The following is a 25,038-nucleotide window of genomic DNA, read 5'->3' on the forward strand; positions in this document are numbered from 1 at the left end:
AAATGTAGCGCTAGTGATCCCAAATCCAGGGCTTCTGCATGCTAGGCAGCATTTTTCCAGCTGAGCTGCATGCTGGTCTAGAGGCTCTCCCCCTCCCCCCAAGACAGATTCTTGGTACATAATCTTGGCTGCTTGGCACTCACTAGGTAGATCAGGCAGGCCTTGAACTGGTGATTCTCTTGCCTGAACCCCTTTGGGATTACTAGCTTATATCACCATTCCTGGCCAGTGATTTTGAGTTGATTGATGTTGTCTTTTTAGGAGAGGGCTGCAAGGTCAAGCCCTAAAAAACTTTACTCAGGCCAGGCGTGGTGGCGCACGCCTTTAATGCCAGTTCGCAGGAGGCAGAGACAGGCAGATCTTTGTGAATTCAAGGCCAGCCTGGTCTGCATAGTGAGTTTCAGGCCAACCAGGGCTACATATTAGACCTTGTCTCAAAAATCAAAAACTAACAAAGAACGTCTGTTACACAGTACAACAAATAAAGTGGGTGATGGGTGATCCTGTCATCAGTGCCACTTCTTGCGAGTCTTTTGCAGTTTTTTTTGTAGACTTTTTCCCTTTTTTGCTCCTAAGAATCATCTGGCTTTCCTTGACCCTGTTTCCTCATCTTGTGTGGGAGCTCTGGGGGAGTCTGTAGTGAGCCCTAAATGACTCTGTATGCTGATGATTTGCAGGTGTGTGTTTTCTGGCTCTGCCTAGTCTTCTAATCTTCAATCACAGTTACTTCCTTGATATCTCCCTGTAGCTATCTCTTTATATTTTAAGTTTTTAAAATCAGTGTATTAGATATGATAATGACAGAACAAAGTGGACTCATTACTTTTGCAAGTCCAACCTCTTTTTATCTTTGTATCCTGATTACGGACAGTACTGTTATCCAACCCATCACTCAAGATGGGTTTCAATGTCCTCCAGAGTCTTTCTTGTGCCACCTCAATCACCTGAGGTTTATTTTTTTAAACTCAGGCTTATGTTTGAATTATTCATTTTCAAGTTGTTAGTTACTATTTATTGTATACGTGTGTCTGTGCACACCTGCTACAGTGCACATTGGGAGATCAAAAGACAACTTTCAGGGATCAGATCCACTTTTTACTCCTATTGTGTGGGTCACCATGATTAAACTCAGGCTGTCAAGGTTGGCAGCAGTTCCCTTTACCTGCTGAGCCATCTTTCTGGCCTTCCGCCTTCTTTATAAATGTTTTCCTGCTCATTTTCACTTCTGCTTTCTGTGTTCAGACTTTTTTTTTTTTTTGCCTGCATAACGTTTCAGTCACCTCATTTATTCTCTTTGATTGCCACCTATCTTCTAAGCTTCTATCAGAAGTGACCTGGTAAATGTAGATCTTATTAAATGATCATATTCTTTTTCTATTTTGGCTCTTTCAGCTTTTGAGGTACAATTCAGTTGCTTTAGCCAAGTGTTCTTGATAGCCTGGCTACATCATCTCACACTCAGAGGTATAGATGTGTTGGCAGGTTTTTGTTTTTTTTTTTTTTTTTTTCTTTATCGAGACAGGGTTTCTCTGTGGTTTTGGAGCCTGTCCTGGAACTAGCTCTTGTAGACCAGGCTGGTCTCGAACTCACAGAGATCCGCCTGCCTCTGCCTCCCAAGTGCTGGGATTAAAGGTGTGCACCACCACCGCCTAGCTCTCCTCCTACTTCTTTAATAACAGTTATCACAGTAGCATTAACAATAACAATTAACAATAGCACAAGATGTCACTGAATGTATCTTGTGAACCCTGGTCTCTCAGTGTGCAGTGCTTGTATTGCTTGCTGTGGGTCTCCACATCTAGGACATCTAATGCTGAGTGGCCACTAGTTTACTTCTCTTTCACTTTGTGTAGTCCCCAAGTTCTTCTGGAGTGAAGGCTGGCTCTTCTTATTTTCCTTTTTTTTTCTGAGACAGGGTTTCTCTGTGTAACAGCCCTGGCTGTCCTGGAACTCACTTTTTAGACCAGGCTGCACCTCAAACTCAAGAGATCTACCTGCCTCTACCTCCTGAGTGTTTTTTATTTTCTTTGCTTGCACTTAGTAAATATGTTTGGAGTAGATTGTTTAAGGACATTGGGACATACCTCTTTATTGTTTTTGAGACCGTCTTACTCTGTAGCCCAGTCTGACTTGAAATCCTCTATGTAGTTGATACTTACGGTGATCCTCCACTTGGGTCTTCCAAGAACAGTGAGATATACATCTTTAGGACAATAGAAATGGAAAAGCTGAACCAGCTGTATCTGCTTGCCAGTCTTGGCGTAACTCTTTGCCAGTAGAGTCCAGGCTGGTAAGTGTAAGCAGCTTTGGGATGAGGGCTGGCAGTAATTACAGTTACATTCTGTGATGCCGGGGACCAAACCTATGACCTAATGCATATTAGGGAAGCACTATACTGCCAGACTATACTATCAGCTCCCCTCCACTCTTCTTTTTTTTTTTTTAAAATATTTATTTATTATGTATACAATTTTCTGTCTGTATGCCTGAAGGCCAGAAGAGGGCGCCAGACCTCTTTACAGATGGTTGTGAGCCACCATGTGGTTGCTGGGAATCGAACTCGGGTCCTTTGGAAGAGTAGGCAATGCTCTTAACCACTGAGCCATCTCTCCAGCCCGTCCACTCTTCTTTTTATTTTTCTTTCCAGTTCAGATTCAACCTATGACTTGTGCTGGCATACACTTTATCATTGAGCTGTATCTCAGCCCTTTGCTTCTGCTTGCTTTTGATGACACTCCAGTGTCAAAAAGTAACCAGAATGTTTTCATATAATTAAAGTATAGCAAAGTTAATAATGTAGACCTATAATGTACCAGTCAGGTAGTATATTTGGTAGGGAACTGTTAACATTTGTTCTTAAACATTGAGTGATTTTGCCTTCACCTTTTCTAGAAAATGTTCAGTATAAGTTTAAGAGACAAAGAACACTGTGTGTATGTGGTGTTTGTAACAATAGTTGTATCCGGTTTATCTGCTTCTTGATCATAGTTATATATGACCAGCAGGGGGAGCCAAAATTAATTTATGTGATTATCTCAACTGATTTTCAAGTTTGTCAAGAGAAAGTAAAAATGATGAAAGTTCACAAAAAGAAACAAATCACCAAGAAGCATATGAAAAACATTTTTATTCTGATAACTAATTAAAGGTATACAAAGTGAATGATTTTCACCTATTAAATTGGCAAATTAAACTGTCAGAGATGCTAAAAATTCTCTAAACTCTGAATGTGCACTGGACCAGATTTTTCTTCAAGATACTGGGCAGCACATATCAATAAACTTAAAAATGTCTTTCAGTTGGGGGGTTCCAGCTCTATGAATTTATCCAAAGGGGAAAAGGATATTTATAAAAATTTGTAAATAAAATATTAATTGTAGCATTATTTATATTTATATATTTATATTAAAGAAAATTGAGGCTATATCTAAATGGAGCAACACGATGAATGGGAATATAAAGATAAATTATGCTTAAGGGTAAATTTCTTTTCTTTCTTTTCTTTTCTTTTTTTTTTTTTGCTTCTCGAGACAGGGTTTCTCTGTGTAGCCTTGACTGTTCTGGAACTCACTCTGTAGACCATGCTGTCTTTGAACTCACGGAGATCCTCCTGTCTCTGCCTCCTGAGTGTTGGGATAAAAGGGCAAGATAAAAATTCAGACTACGGAACCGCTGTACTGTGGAAGACCTTTAGTGCTGTGACTTGTAAAGGGATATTTATTTACTTTTTAAAAAATTTACTTTTTATTTTATGTGCATTGGTATTTTTGCCTGTATGTGTCTGTGGAGGTGTTGGAACCCCTGGAGTTGCAATTACAGACAGTGGTGAGCTGCCATGTCAGCACTGGGAATTAACCCAGGTCTTCTGGAAGAGCAACCAATATTTCCAACCGCTGAAGTATTTCTTCAGCCTCTATTTACTTTTAAAGATTTATTGTTATTTATATGTGTCATGTGTGTGCAGTGCCCAAGGAAGCCAGAATAGGGCATTGGATCCTCTGCAGTTGGCGGTATAGGCAGTTGTGAGCCAATTGCTTGGAACTGAACTCAGGTCTTTTCGAAGAGGAGCAAGCACTGTTAACTGATGAGCCATTCCCCTCCAGTTTCTTTTTGGGACAGGGTCTCACTGTGTGGTGGTAGTGGGCCTGGGACTCTGTATTGACCATGCTGCCCTTGAACTCACAGAGTCTGCTTTTGCCTTCCAAGTCCTGGGATTAAAGGCTTGCCCCACCATGTGCTGCTGAAACTTAATAATTAATTAATTTGAGACAAGAGTCTCAATGTGTAGTCCTGCCTCTTTTGGAACTCACAGAGATCTGTCTGTCTCTAACCGCCTAAGTACTGAGATTGAAGGCAGGAACCAACATGCCTGGCTGAAATAAAAATTTTTGAAGATTAAGAAAAAAAGGTTTTAGTTGTGTTTATTTTACTTGAAGAGTATGGATATTTTGCCTGCATGTATGTATATGCACCACCATACTAAGTGCCTATTGATCTCAGAGGTCAGCAGAGGGTGTTGGAGCTCCAGAAATTGGAGTTGTAGTTGGTTGTGGGCTACCATGTAAGTGCTGAGTCTCCTGGAAGAGAACAAGTGCTCTGAACTGCTGAACCAGCTCTCCAGCTCCTGAAGATTGTTTTGTTTTTGTTTCTTGAAACAGCTTCTCACTCTGCAGACCGGCCTGTACTGCCTACAGCACTGTTTAAACTAGGCGGGGCTTGATGATTCTGCTTTTGTACCCCTAGAGTGCTTTAGGATTCCTGGTGTTGACCTCCGCGTCTGCCTTTTGGAGGATTTTTTTTTTTTAAATCTTAAGAATGTCAGGATGCAAGGCCTTATAAAAGATTGTAAGTACGAAATAGAAGGCTATGTATTTGTTACACTTATAAAAATAAAGAGAATGGGAGGAACTTTGCCAACAACTTTATTTGCTTTTGGAAAAGCAGAGCCAATTTGCTGATAACCCTTTGTCATGTAGTAACTAGAAGCTTCATTGAGGTTCTCAACTATCTCTGACTGGATTGGCACTAAGGAATGTTGGGGTGAGGTTTTGTTACATTGGCCTAAAAAAGAACCTTAGGGCTTCTTGAATTTGATTTCTATCCTGTAGGAGTCTAGGGTGAATTTATTCATATTTGTAAGTAGTTCCTGAAATATGTTTTTAACTTCGTATACCTTCTGTTGATAACCCATAGATTTTTCCCTCCATGGTTTGCTTTGTTTTGATTTGTTTTTTGGTTTTTTTTAAAGATTTATTTATTTATTGTGTATACAGTATTTTGCCTACATGCATGCCTGCACTCCAGAAGAAGGCACCAGATCTTATTACAGATGGTTGTAAGCCACCACATGGTTGCTGGGAATTGAACTCAGGACCTTTAGACAAGCAGGCGGTGCTCTTAACCACTGAGCCATCTCCCATTGTTTTTTTTTTTTTTTTGTTTGTTTGTTTGTTTTAAAGACAGGGTTTCTTAGAGTTTCCTGACTCTTCTGGAACTCACTCTGTACACCAAACTGGCCTCAAACTCAGAGATCCGCCTGCCTTTATGTCCCAAGTGCTGTGATTAAAAGTGTGAGCCGCCACTGCCCTCCTAATTTTAATTTTTTATGTAGAGGTGTTTTGCCGGCATGTATGTCTGTGTGCTATGCCTATACAGTACAGAAGAGGGCATTGGATCCCCTGGGACTAGAGTTACAGCCAGTAAATGAGATGCCAGTGTAGGTGTTGGGAATTGAACCCGTGTCCTCTTAGGAGCAATCAGTGCTCTTAACCACTGAGCCATATCTCCAGCACTGGATTTTTCTGTCTTTTAAAAATAAATCACATTGTCCCTTGGCTTTCATATTTTCTCAGTTGAAGATGCATGGTTTTAAATTTAATATTCAGGAAAACTTGCCTTAGCCTCTTCGTTCCTTTGACCTTTTCTGGGTCTTTGACAGCTTGATTTCCTCTCCTGGATTTATAATAATCACCCAGACCTACCTTTTCATTTCCTTTATCTTATTTTGAGACAGAGTCTTGCTATGTAGACTACAAGGCCTGGCTTTAGCTTTCACATTCTGGGATTACAGGCATATAGTACCACACTTGGTATTCATTTACTTACTTTATTTTTGAGATGGGGCTCATAGAGCCTAGGCAGGCCTTCAACTCACGTGTAATTCTCCTGTTCTCCTTTATGAGTTTTGGAACTATAGGATGGTTTATGTGGTACTGGGGATGGGTTCCAGTGCTTCAAGCGTATCACAAAAGCACTCTGCTAGCTGAACAACATCCTATCCCTGGTTTTATTTTTCTGTTAAAATTTTTTGTACATTTATTTATTTTGTATATGTGCTTGTGTATGTATGAGATCACAGAAGCATACCATGGAAATTGTATGGAGATCACAGGACAACTTGTATGAGTTAGTTTCTCTTCTTTCGCTATGTGGGTCCTCAGGGTTGAATTCAGGCCATCATAAGGCTTGGAAACAGGACTTTATTTACCTCCTAGGCCACTTGCTGGCCTGAGGCTTTTATTTTTTAATAGTATTTTTTTGAGCTCTGTAGGTAGCGCATACTTGTAAATACCAGCACTTGGAAGATTGAGGTAGAAGGATCAACCTGAGTTTGAGGCCAGCTGGGGCTATATAGTGAATCACTGAGCCACCTCCTCAGTAGAAATACAATTACTATACGTGCAGTGGTGGTGCATGCCTTTAATGTCAGTATTTGGGAGGTAGAGGCAGAGGCAGGCAGATCTCTGTGAATTCAAGGCCAGCCTGGTTTACGAAGCAAGTTCCACAGGATAGTAAGTGTTGTTACCCGGTCGTATTATTTGTATATTGACATGACATAGCCTTATTGGATTTATTAGTGCCAATATTTTGTGATTTCCTCCTTGTGTTTTCTGATGTTTCTTTTCTTTAGACAGGATCTCTGTCATGCATCCCAGGCTGGACTCAGATTTACTATGTAGTAGTGTGGTTAGCCTTCTGCTTCCACTTCTAAGTGCTAGCGGATTTCAGGCATGTGCCACACCCAGTTAGTTCTGTATAGGATTTTCTTTTCTTTTTTTAAATACTTAATTTATGTGCATTGGTGTTTTACCTGCATATAAGTCTGTATGAGGGTGCCAGGTCCCCTTGAACTGAAGTTACAGACAGTTGTGAGCTGCCATGTGGGTCCTGGGAATTGAACCTAGGTCCTCTGTAAGAGCAATCAGTGCTATTAACTGTTAAGCCATCTCTAGCCCTAGGATTTTTTTATATACAAGATTATATTCTCTGCAAATAAAAGTGGTCTTATTTTTTCTTTTTTATCAGATGTTTTTATTTTTTCTTGACTATTTGCATATGCTAGATAACCTTTAATACAATATTGACTAGAAGTAGTAATAGTGTACAAATTTGTTTTATTCTTGATCTTAGAGGAAAGCATTTTTCTACCAAGATTTTGAATCTGGTCTTGCTCAGCTTTAATTCCAGTATTTGTAAGCAGAGGCAGTGGATATCTGTAAGTTCAAGGTTTGCCTAGTCTAAATAATAAGTTCCAGACAAGCCAGGGCTGCACAGTGAGACCCTGTCCTCCCTTCAACCTTCTTCCCCCCAAAGTATGAATGTTATACCCACGTACACACACACACCATACTCACTCACTCTCTCTCTCTCTCTCTCTCTCTAGGTCTGGTTTTATAGCAGTGTAGATCTAGTATATTCCTGGCACTCAAGAGTCTGAAGTGGGAGGTTAGCTACAAGTTCAAGCCAGCCCAAGCTACATATCTTAGAAAAAAAACAAAAATCAGCCAGGATGTGGTGGCGCACTCCTTTAATCCCAGCACTCAGGAGGCAGAGGCATTCGGATCTCCGAGTTCGAGACCAGTCTGGTCTACAAGAGCTAGTTCCAGGACAGGCTCCAAAACCACAGAGAAACCCTGTCCCAAAAAACAAACAAACAAACTCAACTATGAATTCTTCATAGTTACCATTTAATCAAGTTGAGAAAGTTTCCTTCAATTTCTAGCTTGTTAAATTCTATTTTTGTTTTGTTCTGCTTTTTTTTTTTGTTTTTTTTTTTTTGTGGTTTTTTTCGAGACAGGGTTTCTCTGTGGTTTTGGAGCCTGTCCTGGAACTAGCTCTTGTAGACCAGACTGGTCTCGAACTCACAGAGATCCGCCTGCCTCTGCCTCCCAAGTGCTGGGATTAAAGGCGTGCGCCACCACCGCCTGGCTTGTTCTGCTTTTTGAGACAGTTTTTTTCCGTGTAGCTTCGGATCCTGTTTTGGAACTACCTGTATAGACCAGGCTAGCCTTGAACTCACAGAGATCTGCTTGTTTCTGCCTCTCAAGTACTGGGATTAAAGGCGTGCACCATCACTACCTGGTTCTTAAATATCTTTTATTATAATTTGCCAAGTGATTTTTTTAAAAAAATATTTAGATTGTCACATGGGTATTGATTTTTTTTTTTTAAAGATTGATTTTTATTTGTGTGGGTGTTTGGCCTGTATGTATGTCATGTATCTACATGTGCGCAGTGCCTAAGGAAACCAGAAGAGGGTGTTGGGACTGGAGATGTAATCATTCATGTGCTAGTACTCTTGACTGCTGAGCCATCTTTCCAGCTCTAATCATGTGGTTTTTGTCCTCTAGTAACATTGTGTATTGCAACAGCTGTTAAACTAACCTTGAATTACTGGGAGAAAACCACACTTAGCAAAGGTCATCCTTTTTTTGTATGTTTCTGAATTCATTTTTGCTTTAAAGGATTTTTATGACTATATCATAAAGGACATTGATCTGTATAATTTTATCATGTGGTTTTTGTCTGGTTTTGGTATCAGAGTGATAATGACTTTAATTGAAATGTGCCTAATTTCCTAATAACTCAATGAAGATAATAAAAAGTTAAAGGTATAACTGATGTTTAAAAGTCTGTTAAAGATGGAAGAAACCTAGAAATATCTCCTGGGGCAACAGAAAACACTTGAGAATGGAAAAGGCAGAATTAAATATGATTTGATTAGGTCACAAAATTTCCCTTTGTAAACCTTTTATTTATTTTGAGACACTTAGGGTAGAGGTGACAAGTCTAACACTTTAGGTCCCTGTCGCCTACTTGGCTCCCTTAACTTTTCTTTTAATTGGGGTACTTGCATTGCTACCTCATTTTGGTTATGCTTTTAAGTAACAATTCATTTTGGACTTCTTATAATGATTTAGACAGTCTTCTGAAAAAGGTGCCAGAAGAGAGAATTAGAAGCGACTAACATCTTACTAATTGATCTTTGTCAATTGATAGCTTTCATCTTTTTTCGATAGCTTTCATCTTTTTTCTTTTGCCATTTTAAAAATAACATTGGATAGATTTACTGTTTTTTTTTCTATAGATCAGGTTGGCCTCGTACTTTCAGAGATCCGCCTGCCTATGTCTCCCAATTGCTAGAACTAAAGATGTTTACCACCACCGCCCAGCCCAAGGTTTTATTTTAAAAAAAATTATTTTGTTTTTGAATCAGGGTCTTACACTCTATGCCCCTGGCATTTCTGCAACTTGCTATGTAGATCAGACTGGCTCTAGAGCTCCTAAGTGCTTAAGTTAAAGGTCTGTGCTGTCCTGCTCAGCTGGACAAGGTCATGTTTTGATAGTACTATCATAGATATTCTAGGAATTGCGAGATTTTTTCCCCCTTTCTTTTTACCATAGTTTTCTTTGTCCTTAGGCAGATCCAAAAGTCACTCACTATATAACCCAGACTGTCCATGAACTCTTGATCCTTCTGTCTTGTTCTCCCCAATACTAGGATTACAGGTGTGTAATATATTGCCTAGTAAAGTATTTTTTTAAAAATTATTTTAGAACTATCTTTTGCTTGCATATGTGTATATGCATGCCTATTGCTTTGCAGAGGTCAGAAGAGGGTGTTGGATTCTGGATGGTTGTGAGCCATTATGTGGGTGCTGGAATCATACCTGGGTCCTCTGCAGACATGTGTCCAGCCCATCTTCCTTTTTCAAGGTAGGGTCTGGCTGTGTGGATGAGGCTGGCCTATGCTTGAGATCCTTCTACTTTGGCCTCTTGTAGCTGAGATTATAAACACAACACCAGCATGCCTGACTTTCCTCTTCTTTTAACATAGAAAATAGTTGAAATTTGTTATTATATGGTTTTTGTTTTTGCTTGAAATTAGTTTATTTGGGATAATTTTGTTAAATTTGTGTCTTTTTTTTTTTTTTGGTGTTTTCGAGACAGGGTTTCTCTCTAGCTTTTGGAGCCTGTCCTGGAACTAGCTCTTGTAGACCAGGCAGGTCTCAAACTCACAGAGATTTGCCTACCTCTGCCTCCCCAGTGCTGGGATTAAAGGCGTGTGCCACCACCACCCGGCTAAATTTGTGTCTTAATGTGATTGTAGGAATTAATGTGGAATATGGTTGAAAAAAATACTGAGTTTTTTATTTTTTTAGTCTAACTCAAAAATGAAAAACCTATTGAGGAAATTAATAGGATTTTTTTTTTTAGTAAATGAATTACAAAGGTAAGATAGAGACTTAAGCATTTCCTGAATTCTAGTCATGTTCCTGTGTTCTCAGTAACATAACATCTCTTTGATAACTTTGTGCCCTTGATGATTTGTTGGATGTCTTCAGGTTTCATCATCTGAACATGTGGTTTTTTTGTGTGGGTTTTGCAGTGTGTGTCTCTCTAGGAATGGTCTGAATTAGTCTGAATTCTATCCTCTATCCAAGTCCTCTCAGAATCTTGTTTTTATAAATACCTTCTCTGCCAAGCATGGTAATGCAAGCCTGTGAACCTACCATTTGGGAGTCAGAGGCAGGGGCTGTTCATGAGCTCAAGGCTAGCCTGACCTACATGGGAAAACCCTGTCTCAAAGAACAAAATCTCTTAATGATTACCAATAAACAGAAAACTTCTCTGTTTTGGAAAAGATAACAGTTTTGTGTTTTGTTACATAATTTTGTTTATCTTGGCAGAAGTATTGCTGATTTTCTTAAAATATTTGTTTAAATTAATACCCAAACAAATTTTCTCCCCTTTTTTTTTCCCTTGAGGCAAGGACTCTATTGTATAGCTCTGGATATCCTGGAATTTGCTATGTAGACCAAACTGGCCTCAAACTCAAAGAGTTTGCCTGCCTCTGCCTCTGGATACTGGTGTTAAAGGTTTTTTTTTTATTTTATTTATTTATTTATTTATTTATTTATTTTTATTCAGTAGCTTCAGACCTTTTTTTTTTTTTTGTTTTTCGAGACAGGGTTTCTCTGTGGCTTTGGAGCCTGTCCTGGAATTAGCTCTGTAGACCAGGCTGGTCGAACTCACAGAGATCCGCCTGCCTCTGCCTCCCGAGTGCTGGGATTAAAGGCGTGCAGCACCATCGCCCGGCTCAGACCTTTTTTTTTTTTTTAAATACAGATTTTTTAATTTAGTATATGAGTGCTCTATATGCATGTATGCTTGCAGGACAGAAAAGGGAATCAGACAGATGACATCAAATCCCATTATAGGTGGCTGTGAGTCACCATGTTGTTGCTGGGAATTCAATTCAGGAACTCTGGAAGAGCAGCTAGTGCCCTTAGCCACTGAGGCATCTCTCCAGCCCCCTGCTTTAGAAATTTCTTATTCTATCAATGTATGTTTTTATGTATACATAGAACCCCAAATTCAGTGGCTTTAGAAAGAATGGTTAGGTTGGAGAGATAGCTCAGTGAGCACTTGTTGTACCAGCACAAATACCTCAGTTTGAACACCTAGCATCCTCATAAAAGTGATGCACTGTCTGTCTGAGGTCAGAAACAGGTAGATCCAAGAGTTTGTGGCTAACTAGCCTAGCCAAAATGGGTGAACTTTGGTTCAAACCCTGTCTCAAAAAATAAGTGTAAAGCAACATAGTAGAGCTGAAGTCTTCCTTGGGCCTCCTTATGGTTATGTACATTCACATAGATAATGTGTTTCCCCAACACAAACACGGAAACATACACAGAGACACGGACGTGGGGTTTGGGGGTGGAATGACCCTGCCTTAGAATGATGCACCTTTCATTTGGAGGGAATGATGTCACCTTTCAAAATCCCTAGGTTTGCTATGCTATCAGAACAGATTTTATGTTTTTTTTTGAATTGGCAACTAACTTATGAAAAATTATTTATTGACTTATTTAGACACGGTTTCATGTATCCCTTGCTGGCCTTGAACTAATTCTGTATTGTAGAAGATAATGCCTTCCTCCACCTAAGTATTGGGATTACAGGTTTGGCCATCATGTCTGGAGTATGCAATGACGGGTTGGCTGGGATTTTGTGCCTGCTAGGTAAGCTCTCTGCCAATGTGGAGTAACCCTTCCTGGCCCAGGCTGGCATCAAATTCAGGATTTTCCTGCATTAGACTCCTGAATGGCTGAGATTACAATGTGCTATTGTGATGGCTTGGGTTGAATTTTAATGCTATCTTTTGAATTATTCCCAGGCTATTTCTAGATTTAGAAGTGCTTTCACAGTTAGGGTTTTGAATGTTACTGTTTTAGTTGCTAATATAGTTAAATCATGAAGTTGCTTTAGAAGTTGTTTGTTTGTTTGTTTGTTTGAGATATGGTTTCTCTTTGTAATGGCCCTGACTGACCTGGAGTCTACTTTGTAGACCAGGCTGGCCTAGAACTAATAGAGATCCACCTACCTTTGCCCTCCTGAGTGCTGGGATTAAAGGTGTGTGCCACCACCAAGCCCAGCTTTATTTTTTTCTTTATGAATATTAGAAGTGAGTATATTTATGTAATTCTGGAGTTGTGGTATTAGTATGAATAGGAAAATTGTCTTGATTTTTAGTTGGGATTTATAAAAGGAAAGCTAACCAGGTGGTGCAGTGATACTTTATTTATGTTTTAATAAATAAAGCTTGCCTAAAGATCAGAAGGGCGAAACTAAGCCACTAGAAGTCAGGCAGTGATGTGTGTTACCACTTTGGATATAGACGTTGTTCAGCCTAGATATAGTTGGGAGGGCCTTGACCTTCCACAAAACAATGTGCCTTATCCTCTCTGAGGATTAGATGGGGATGGGGTGGGAGGGTGTGTGGAAGGAAAGGGAGGAGAGGAGGGAGTGGGAACTTGGATTGGTAGTTTTTAAAAAATCTAATAAATTTAAAAGAAAAAGAAAAAAAAAGAGTCCCATGCTCTACCAAACTGAGCTAGGAAGGCACTCAGAATGCAGAGGCAGATGGATCTCTGTGAGTTTGAGGCCATTCTGGTCTACAGAGCAAGTTCCAGGACAGCCAAGACTACACAGAGAAACTCTGTTTTGACAAACAAAACAAAACAAAAAAAGGAGGGGGGAGAGAGACTATACCTTTTTTTTTTTTGTTTTTGAACAGGTTCTCCTGGAGCGCATACTCTAGAATTTTAGAAATAAATCCTTATGTTATTAACTTAAGGTGTGAGAAATGTAACTCCAGCTGGTTTAAATAAGCAAATATTAGGGGCTGGAGAGATGGCTCAGAGGTTAAGAGCACTGCCTGCTCTTCCAAAGGTCCTGAGTTCAATTCCCAGCAACCACATGGTTGCTCACAACCATCTGTAGTGAGGTCTGGTGCCCTCTTCTGGCCTGCAGGCATACACACAGACAGAACATTGTATACATAATAAATAAATAAATATTTTTTTTAAAAAAAGCAAATATTATATTGTTTTTATATAGCCGGAAGTCCAGAAGTCATCAAGATGTCAGAATTAGTTGTTACAATGATGTAACTGTCATCAGGGCCAAAGTCAATGCCAGCTATCCATTCTGCCTATTTTGAGGCTGGTGGCATCTTAATGGTGTAAGATAACTTAACAGTTTAAAGTGTTAGTGTGTGTGTGGGGGGGAGGAGTACTAGTTTTTTATTTTAAGATGGATGGCTTTCTCCCAGTTCTTTCAGAGTCTTCCTAGGTGGCTTCCACTCTTCTTGTTCAGTCCTAATTAATAACCAGTAAAATATTTGGCCAATTGGACAGTCCAACTATGACTATTCCAAAAGTTAGGTTAAAAATGTCTTTATTTTGTTTGTTTGAAACAAGATCTTACTATGTAGTACTAGCTGGTCTGGAACTATGTACACCAGGCTAGCTTTGAACTCAGAGATCTGCCTGCTTCTGCTTCCCTAGTACTAAAATTAAAGGAGTGGGCCACCATGAACTGGCTAGCTAGATCATCAAGTTTTTAAGAGTTGGGATAGTAGCAAGATCATGTTGTGATGAGTTTCTTTCACTAATATTTAAGTATACATTGAAGAAAGCTTTGCCTTGTTTGGTATTGCCATTCTTGTAATTTGGATTTCATAATCTTTAGATTGGGGCTCTCTTTTGCCATCTGTTGGTCCTGGAATTATGTATAAACATCTTCTGTAGCATTACTACTTATGTGGATATTTGTGTATATCATATATGTATATAGTTAAATAAATCTTACCTAGATTTTGAATTAAAAAGCCCAAACTAAAGATCTTTTCTGGATATGTATGTATGTATGTATGTATGTATATATATATATACATACATACATACATACATACATCAGTTTATCCATGTGTAATTTGACGTTAGGACTCTATTCTGCCCTCCTGTATATTTGAGAACCAAGATTATGCTTGAGAGTATAATTTTAAAAAAAGAATACAGGTGGAAACTCAAGAGAAATATAGATGGAGATGTTGGGCAGAAACCTGGTGAGTTAGTGACTTTGTGGGCTGACAAACCTCTGTAACTAAAGGGTTTTTTTTTTTTCTCTGAGACGCTTAAGTGACACTAACACCGGAAACTGGCTTTGGTAAACCACACAAAAAAAGTATTGAGCATTTTGCATCTTCCTTTTTGATAGACTTTATCCTTTTCATCTGCTGAGTTTGGTGATTTAGTTGTTGCAACTAGTTTTATGGTATTTGATTTTTAGCATCTTTAGCTTTAAAGTGTGGTAGATTTGTACTTTGTGTAATGTGGCACTTTGCATTATACTGAGATTCTTAAATCCAGAAAAACAAATATCTTATGTTAAGACCTTATTTGGGAGGAAAGAATCAATATCGTGCCCACAAACTAGTTGTCATGAGGAATAAGGTGCCACCACTTCTAAGTCAATGCTGGTAGGAACATGGCAAGTTTGTTTTTGTTGTTCATTGATGAAGTTTAAGCGGGGCAGTGAACTTTAATTTGTTGGTAGCAGGAAACATAAATATCATTGTGTAACGAATGCTTTTTTGCCTATTTTGGCGGATCTGGCAAACCACGAAACCTAAAACAAGACGCGGGCTTCTTAACGAAAACTACAGTTCCCAGAGGGCCCGGCGCTGGTGGGCCATCACTTCCCCTCTGGTCCCAGCTGCCCCTGCCCGGGCTAGCCCGGAGTCGACCGTAGCTCGCGCCTGCGCAATGGCGTCCGCTTATTTTTTGGTTTGGCGGCTGCGGAGCGTGGAGCTAGGGCTAGCAGCCAGCCGTGTGCTGCAGTGTACAGAGCAGGGTGTAGGACAAAGGGCGGGTGGCAGGGACCGCGTCACTGGTCAGGGAGCTTCCTGCCCGCTCAGAGCACGGTTGGCCCTGGGGTAGTGTGGCGGCAGCAGCTTCCTTCGTTCACTGTACACACAGTTCTTCGCTCACGTCCTCTCGCTCTGCCGCGCCAGTCCGCCCTCCCCTCATACCGGCGCGCGGCACCGCCAGCCCCGGTGCGGAGGGAACGTGACGGCTTCAGCGCCTCAGGTTAGCCTCACCTCGGTCGGAGCGAGGGCCCCGCGCCGCTTGCCGCAGTGCTGCGTGCCGCTGCCGCACGTACCAGGCAGCGGGCCCCGGCTTCCGCAAACAGAGGTGCAGAAGCAGCGGCCGCGGCGAGGAGCCATGACTGAGGCGGCGGCGGCCGCGCCTCCTGGCAGCCCGCGGGGGCGGCGCGGCGGGCGCCCCCTGGCGGCGCGCCGGGGCGGAGCGGCCCGCCGCAGCCGCAGCCGGCGGAGGCGCTGCTGTCCCTCCTCCCCGTGTCCCCGGCACTCGCCCGCTCGCTTGCTCGCTCCATTCTCCCTCCGCTTCAGATTAAAGGGGGGGAGGGAAAAGGAGCTCGGCCGCCATTTTCCCAGTGCCGCCGCCGCCACCGCCACCGCTCGCCGAGCCGGCGGGAGAACCAAGCGCCTTAGCGAAGCCGACTCGTCTCGCCGCGGCGGCTTGGGGGGCGGCCGAAGCGCGCTCCCCGGCCGGGAAGAAGAGCCCGGGGTGGCGGTCGGGGTGCGGGCGCGGGCTGCAGACGGTGGCGCTTGTTTGTGCGGGGCAGGGGGGGCGGCTTTACCCTCTGCCCCCGCCCGCCCTCCGGGGTTGCGGTGCCCGACCGTGCCCAGACCTGCCGGAACGGAGGAAGGCCGGAGAAAGGGCTCAAAAGAGAAGAAAAAGCGGCCGCTCCCCGCCGCCGCCTTCCCCTCCCCCTTCGCCTCGCCCCCCCGCCCGGAAAGTCAGGGCGGCTCCGGGCGCCGGGGGGGAGGAGAGCGGCGGGCCGGGTCGGAGCCGCCGCCGCGCGCCTCCGCCCGCTGGTCCTCGGCGCCCAGGCCGGGGGGCTGTTTGCAAACTGCGCCCATTTTGTGGGGCCGAATCCGCCCGGGCTACGCTCCTCCATCACGTGGTAGGTGCTGCTGCTGCTCCTTTCCTCCTCCTCCCGCTGCCCTTTCTCCTTCTCCTCGCTCTCCCTGTGGCTCCCATTTCTCCCTCTCTTTGTTAGTTGTAACTAGAAAGGCAGGGCAGGGGACGAAAAATCCCCGGAACTTTAAATGGCCTCTCCGGGCTTCCCCGCTGCGGGTCCGGGCTGGGAGTCGCCCCAAGGGCGGGGGTGTGCGGGGGCCCTTCCCCACCAGCTGCCGCCTCGTTCGCCGGGCTTTCCTTTGGCGTTCTATTTAAAAAGGCGGCCCAGAGAACATGGTTTATTTCCGTATATATACATATATATTTTAAAAAGACCAAAAACAAACTCTTGCTCTTCCCTTGAACTTCTCTTGACTGCAAAAGGCCTTTCTTTGCTTGAACACGTCTTGTACGTCTGTTTCACGGTTTGAATCACAACTCTGATTGTTAACATTTTTGTTGCTTGTATATTGAGGTCATTTGCGTTTTCGATCTAGACTCAGGCAGACTTTTTTTTTTTGTAACTAAAGAGGAAGAGGCATTCATTTGTTTTTGAGTTGGAATCTTACTGTTTTTTTGGGGGGGCCTGTTTTCCGGCTGACGGTCTTTCGATTCTCAGCAAATAGTTTATAATTGTTTTCCATATTGTAAACAGTCCTACCCCCCTATGTTTTACCTAGAAATCCTTTTGTTTTCCAATGTTGGAATCCCAAAGTGGATTTTTAGAGAAACTCGTTACTTAACTATTGCTTATTGATTGCCTTAGGGGAAAAGGGGTGACATGATGGCGCCACTTTAAATTGCTCTTTCCTCCGCCTGTTTTTTCCTCCTTTATCCTGGAGGTCACTGGAGCATTTTCCCGTGACCTATTAATAAAACCGCACTTGAGGGTGTTAGCTGTACAACTCCTGGGGGTTAGAATTTGGTACCTTAAGGATCGAGATACCCGAATCCTGCAGTCCCCAAAGTTAAGAGAAATCTCGCTAGTCCTCCAACCTAGCTTCCCTCCCCTCCATTCACAATCCTTGTGTTGCCATATCCTTCGTCACGTGGCAAGCAATCATCGTGGGTTTTTGTTTGTTTGTTTGTTTGGGGGTATATGTTAATGTTTTAAGCTGTAGGTAAGGAAGCGGTCCTTTGTCCATTGAAGAGATCACAATGCTTTAGTGTTTTGTGGGTTTTTTTTTGATACATTCCGAGAACATTTTAAAATAAACGATAAAATTACATAATCCTTGCCTTGCATAATCATGATATAGTTACAGAACTTCTTCTCAAAACTACTTTCAAGTAAGGACAATCGTTACATTTAAGTGACTTCTGTTTCTTAGAATGGTCTGTAGTTTGTATTTCCTCACGTATTTGTTTTTCTTTTCAAGGTTATTTAAAGTACCAGTATTTACAAAGGCATAAAGTGGGCGTGTTTCCCTTCCCCCTCTCCCATGGGCTGTACTTAGTTCCTCGTCTTACATACTCTCACCAATTTAAAATTTTCAATTAATTGCAGGTGTTGTCTGTTGAGGCTTTTTCCCCCAACAGTGGATACTTTTGATTGTTTCTCTGTTGCCTTTTTGATAGAGAAGTTGTTTGTAATTCTTGTTTTAGAAGCATGCTACTAGGTTTCCTATTTCCTCATGACAGTTTTCCCAGGATTGGATAAATTCTAATTATCCAAAAGTACATTTTCTTCCCTGTAAGTTACTAAGTTTAAAAAATAAATATGAAATGTGATTCTTGGGTATCATTGATCTGTTTTTCCTGCCATGTATGTTATCAATGGATTGAACCATTTTCTTTGCTAACAGTTACATCATGTCATGTGATAGGTGCAATGTGATGTGTTCTAAAAATAAGGCAAGGTAAAAATGCTCATCCCTTGGAAATTTTGAAAATGTATTATAAGTATGAGATAATGATCCTTAGTCATGGAATTCTGAATTGGATTTCCACCAGGTTTAGCTAACAGAGTGTACAGATCTTTTGACCTTTAGAATATGTGTTGTGATTTGTTGTGATCTCAGAACTTGGAGTGGTTTGACTTTACTTTTGAAATGTGAACTACTTGGGGAATATCAGCTGTCACATAAGTTCTTTTTTTTTTTTTTTTGGTTTTTCGATATAGGGTTTCTCTGTAGCTTTGGAGCCTATCCTGGAACTAGCTCTGTAGACCAGGCTGGTCTCGAACTCACAGAGATCCGCCTACCTCTGCCTCCCGAGTGCTGGGATTAAAGGCGTGCGCCACCATCGCCCGGCTTGTCACATAAGTTCTTAACATCTTTATTCTGGTGAACTTACTTATTTTTGATAACTACCACAGTCAAGTATATGTGAAGCAAATATTTATGGTTTGTTTTGTACATAATCAGAGTCGTCAGTTACATATTACAGATTTTGGACTTTCCACCTATAGGAATCTGAATTATTGGGTTGCTGCATCTTTCATAAAAACCTTATTCAGACCATTAGTATCTGTCTTTCATGTTTTGCCATAATGTTAAAATCTGCAGAGCACTCTTTGATAACTTATTATTCTGTTGAGGAAAATTCTAGAAAACGTTTAACTTGTGAATTTTTATCAAGGTGAGAAGGAAAGAACCTTGTATTTTTTTCTCCTTGAATCATTGCCAGTATCTTTTCATCTCTAGTAGTGCTACACTGTAATCACTGTTTCTATAGTTCAGACCCTGGATTTTGTTGTTCTTGTTTGGTTTTTGGTTTTGTTTTAGGGTTTCTCTGTTTAGCACTGGCTGTCCTGGAACAAGCCCTGTGTAGAACAGGCTGCCTCGAGCTCACAGAGATCCACCTGCCTCTGCTTCCATAGTGCTAGGATTAAAGGTGTGCACCACTATGCCCAGCTTGAATTTTGTTGGTTTGACCACAGATGATGATGGTGATGATGATGATTGGTGGTAGTGGTGGTTTTTCAAGACAGGGTTTCTCTGTAACAGTCCTAAAGGCCGGCCTCGAACTCACAGAGCCCCGCCTCTCTCTGTTGAGACGAAAGGTGGTGCACTACCACACCCAGCATTAATCACTATTAAAGCGAACAAATTTTAGGTTTGGTATGTTTAATATGGCCTGTTTCATTTATTCTACAAGCATGTGGCCTTTGTGGTTGGTGATGCCTGTTTTAAATGATAGTTTAATATTGAGTAGTTGTGGTTGTGAGTGAAATTGTTTCCTTATTTTGGAAAATTTTTTCAAGATCCTCTTTAAAACGTTAATCTATGCAGTATATAGAAAGTTTTGGGTTTAAATGGGAATCTTTACCTTTTCCTATTCACCTTCTTTGGGTGGGGGTTCCTAGGGATCATCTTCTCCACCGCCTTTCTAGTGAGGCAGTTAAGACACAGAAATGCAGCCAGGCGATGGTGGCGCATGCCTTTAATCCCAGCACTCGGGAGGCAGAGGCAGGCGGATCTCTGTGAGTTCGAGACCAGCCTGGTCTATAGAGCTAGTTCCAGGACAGGCTCCAAAGCCACAGAGAAACCCTGTCTCGAAAAACCAAAAAAAAAAAAAAAAGACACAGAAATGCAAGTCACTTTCTGGAAAAAATTTTGCATGATATATATATAAAATATTGCTTCCAGTTCCAGGACCTGTTTAGAATAGTATAGATAAGTATGTGACAGTGATAACTGTCCTCAGACTACAGGTAGCATTCAGATATATTGCTTCCTGCCTCTACTCACAGGACTTTCCTAATTCATGCTGTCTTTAGTTGTCCATCTGAGTTTTGTGCTTACCTTTGGGGAATGGGAAGTACCAATAAGAGTCCTACTTTGTGTGACAAATTACTTCATGCACTCTGGTCATGTTTTGCACATATTTTAGTGTCTGTGAACTAGTATGGAATTTATTAGGTTAGAAACTATAAATATGTTCAGATTGAAAAATTATTCTTATTGTAGATTTAAAGAAAATTCAAAAGCAATACAATAAAAAGAAGTTATTTTTTGTTTTTCTTTTAGGTAAAGGAAATGATCCAAATCTGTTTTTTACTAAACAGTCTGCAGGCAAGGTGTCGGGGTCCTTTATTATTTTTTTTCTATTGAGGCACCTGCACTGTCTGTGAACAAGGACACTAATGTAAAATATCCTTCCTGAGACCAAAACAGCCTAACCAATGAAGGTAGGGGTTTATTTAAAATGAAGAAAGGATACAAAGACAGGTCTTTCAAAGCTAACAGTGAAGACAATACTCTGGGATTTGTTTTTGTGTTTAGCTACAGGTCTGGCTTTTGAATATAGGCTATTGGGAAAACTTACCTAGATAATAGTTGTGATTTACCAAAAAGCTTGTACTCACAAATGCTGGAATAGATACCTTTTTTTTTTTAAATGTTAAGATTTTTTCTAAATTTTGATAGGGTGAGGTAACCAATTTCCCATGAATGAAAAATAAACTTGGGAGCCAGGTGAAATAGCACGAGCAGAGGCAAGTGAATTTCTTGAGTTTGAAGCCTGCCTGGTCTACATAGTAAGTTCCAGGACAGCCTGCACTACATAGTGAGACCCAGTCTTGAAAGAAAAGCAAACAGGGATAGTCTGCAAGAAAAATTTAATGATTGTAATGATTGTTTTAAACCTTTATGAACCTAGGTGAGGGGGTACCTTTTAAGGTTTTTTTTTCTTAGGTTTTAAAAAAGATTTATTTTTATTAGTTATGTGTATGCTTGTTTTTTTGAGAGGGAGTGTAGATGCCTTGGCGGCCAGTGGCATCGGATCCCCTGCAACTGGAGTTGCAGGTTGGTTGTGAATTGCCTGGTATGGGTACTGGCAACTCTCTAATCCATTTCTTTATTCCCCCTTTAAACTCTTTATCCTGTGTTGGCTACCATAGCTTGGCAAATGCTACTTGTTTAGAAAAAGGTTGTTTTTTTTTTTTTTTTGTTTTGTTTTTTGGTGGTGGTGCTAAACTGTAATGCTGACTCAGAGCTTTTCAAAACATGGTCTATTAGGCAGGCCTCCAACTCACTACAGCTAACTTAAGAACCTTGCATCAGTCTCCTGGGTACTGGGCTTATAGGTGTATGACAACATGCCCTACATAAAAATTATTTTCCACAAGTCTGCTTTTCTAAGATTTCGCCCCAGCTTCGTAGAATTTTAGCATTTGAATGACTATGCCAAAGAATTATTTATGTAATCATTGCCTCTGAATTTGTTGTTTTAAAATTCTAGTTCTAAGGTCTGGTTTGTCATCCCCCCATCCCTGTTACCCCCCCCCCCCCCCCACACACACACAGGGTTTCTCTGTAAGCTCTGGCTGTGCTGGAACTTGCTCTGTAGACCAGGCTGGCCTCGAACTCCCAGAGATCTGCCTGCCTCTGCCTCCTGAGGCGGTGATCTGCTAGTTCTAAGTTTTTGTAGGTAAATTTCTTCTCTAATTGATGACATTGTTAAATGTAAAGTAGAGCTAAATTCAGTGTAATTTTTGTTACCAACAATTATTACTTGAACCAGGACTCTGAACTGAGATTTTAGTTACAAATGTAAATATTAGTTTCTGATCTTTAGAAAAAGTTGCTTCAGGGGCATAAACAATAAGGTCTCTCCCCTTTTAATTTCTTTTTTTAAAAAAAAAAACAAACCCAGAAAATAGTGCAGTTTAAGGTCAAACCTGATTAAATTCAGTTGCGGGGGAATGTTGAGGTTTTTCTTAAGGTTGAGTAATTTGCTAAGATAAGAACTCAGATTCTCTCAGTATTTGCTGTTTGGCCTTTATTGACTACTTGTTAGTACTTCAAGAGAGTGAAGAGGAGGGTTAGGGCTAGTTTCTGATGTTTACTAGTGCAGGGATTTTATAGAATGTTTAAATAAATGCAAGTGTATTGTGTGGCAGGAGTGTAACTTAGTGGTAGAATGCTTGTTTGTTTGTTTGGCACTTGTGAGGTTCTGCAGGGGGGATCTCTAGCAACACCCATGTACATATGCACAAAGAAATATTTAAGTCTTGAAAGTTTCTCTACGCTGTTTTTATGTGGAGAATAGGGACTATATGAAGACCTCAAATATATGTGTATACGTATATTTGTATGTAATTCAGGCTTTTTGTTTTGTTTTTAGGTAGTAATTCAATGGAACAAAAGAAGGCTAATAGTATTAATTTTTAACAATTCTCTGGTATTGGAGAAGTTTCTTTGTTTTAACAGGACAAGGTTTCTCCATGTAGACCTAGCTGTCCTGGAACTCACTCTATAGACCAGGTTGGCCTCGAACTCGGAGATCTCCCTGTCTTTCCCTCCCAAGTGCTGGGATTAAAGACGTGAGCCACCACCAACCAGCTTGGAAAATGTTTTTAATCATTAATTCAATTTGAAGGGATAAAATAGGTTTTGGTGGAATTCTGGAATTTGATTTTGAATCCTGGAGAATAACCCTTTTCTTTTTTAATATCCTTGGGCTCTTCAAGAAGTCTCTAATTTTATGACTGTTCAAAACCACCAAGTTTGTTAGAGATAAAGGCTCTGTGTGTTTCCGTCTGTGAGCTAAAGACTGGTAAGGAATTTGAATTCATGATAGTGTAGAAATAGATAAACACTGTTAATAGTTTGACTCTATAATCATCCTTGAAAAAAAAGCATTCTGGGGCTGGAGAGATGCGGGGGTGCCGTTTAAGAGTACTTCCTGTTTTTTGCAGAAGCCTGAAGTTTGGTTTTCAGCATGTATGCCAGGTGGCCTCACAACCACCTGTAAGCCCTTCTCCAGGAAATCCAGTGCTGCCCTTTGGCCTTTATGGGTGTGCACAGACAAATCTTAAATTTTTCTCACATTCTTTTCTTTCTTTGTTTCTATGTCTTAAACATGCATAAATTGGATCATACTTCTTAGATGGTTTTATATTTTTAAAATTTAAACTTTTTTTAAAATATTACAGTTCATTGAAAAGATTACATATATCTTCTGCACCAATAAAAGTACTTCTGTTGGGTAGATTCCTAGAAGTATATAGTTGCTAGATAAAAAGTTTGAGTAATTGCATTTAAGATTTGGTAGACATTGCCTTCAAAGTATAATGTAGCCAAATTTAATTTTAATATAGTTAAAAATTTTTCCAAATGATTGTGAAACAGATTCTAATCCCAGCATTTAGAAGGCAGAAACAAGCAGTTTTCTGTGAGTTCCATACAGACCAGGACCATGTAGTGAAACCTCCTTGTCTTAAGCTTTCCAATCTGGGTATAGGTAGTTGGCTATATGAATGAGTGGAACTTGAGATTGATGAGGTTTACCCTCTGTTCAGTTGGTAAATAACTTATTAGATTGTATCACCTCATGATCAGACATTTCCATTAACTTTCTTCTAGTGGATCTACATTTTATTCTTCAGTGTAAACACTTGGGTTACTTAGGATGTATTGGTCTGCTGGCACTGTGCTGCTTGTAGGAAATAGATTTAACACAAACCATATTGTCTATTTAAGAAATACATAGCCTAATGAGTGATGAGATGAAATCTGTGTTTATATTATACTGACTGCTATTTATTGCTCAGAGTGTCAAGGTAGTACAGATTATGAGGCTGGAGGGAGAGAGCGCTAACTCAGCCTCGAAGGAAGGAGGGATACTTGCATGACTTTGTAATTTGGAGCTGAACCTTGAAATGGTAGAATGGGTAAACATAAAGGAGGAGCAGGAGATATAGCCTGTTCTGATGAGTGAAGTGAGGGCAGAATGTAGAGAGCTTCAGATAATGTTGAATGCTAAGGGAGTAGAGAATTTGGAATTTATTATTCATCTAAGCATCCCATAAACTGATCTTCCTCCTTCCCTTTCTTGCTGTTGATATGTATAGGCAAGATTGGAGACTTGTTGAGAATGGATAGAAGGATGAAGAGCTGGAGATTATTACTGCTACTGCCTTAATTATTGTACCTAATGAGGGTCTGAAGTAAGTCCAGTGTCACTAGAGTTACGGTGAACGTGCTGATCATTCTTCCCACGGAACACCTTCTCACTTTGCTTATAAAAATTTAGATTGTCCTACACTGCTTCTTTGTTTCAGGATGGAGTTGGTTTTTGACCCACTTGTTCAGCTCAAGTGTCTTCTGGGAAAGTGGGGTAAACAGATTGTGTATCTATTGCAATACTTTCAGGGTCCTTGAGCCTATGAGTTTCGAACTCGGTGTCTGCATGAAGTGGAGTAAACTACCCACTCTTAGAATCATTCAGAATGTTTCTGTCTTAGAAACTTTCCTTACTCCTTAAGACAAAACACGGAAATCTGTTTTTACACCTAATTTATATCTTATTTTTAGCATTAATGAGGTTGTACAATTTTTAGTGTCTTATTCTTCCTGTGGTTTAGACTTGACATTAGTAGACATGTAATGAGGTGTTGGTTAGAACGTAAACCACTGATTGAAATCACAATTCATTTGAATAAAGAATATTTATTGAAGGACAGAAATTAGTTTTGAGT

The 25,038-nt window shown here is 40.7% G+C and overlaps 1 protein-coding gene across 6 annotated transcripts in view; it reads left to right on the top strand.

Annotated features, from left to right (window-relative positions):
* The window catches only part of Kansl1 (KAT8 regulatory NSL complex subunit 1), a 122,872-nt gene that overhangs the window by 6,363 nt on the left and 91,471 nt on the right, over positions 1-25,038 (top strand). For 4 of the 6 annotated variants that reach the window (XM_041635735.1, XM_041635739.1, XM_041635740.1 and 1 more), the window contains exon 1: positions 16,484-16,617. The exons of 1 other annotated variant lie outside the window; for it this stretch is intronic. The gene's annotated coding sequence lies outside the window, so the exon portion shown is untranslated. Of the gene's footprint in view, positions 1-16,483; positions 16,618-20,646; positions 20,746-25,038 lie in introns of those variants that run through there. One more of the 6 variants, XM_041635738.1, reaches the window with a different exon arrangement.

The sequence above is a fragment of the Microtus oregoni genome, unplaced genomic scaffold, assembly GCF_018167655.1.
Source record: "Microtus oregoni isolate MIOR12 unplaced genomic scaffold, Mior012 000048F_ref0000485, whole genome shotgun sequence".
Classification (NCBI taxonomy): Eukaryota; Metazoa; Chordata; class Mammalia; order Rodentia; family Cricetidae; genus Microtus; species Microtus oregoni.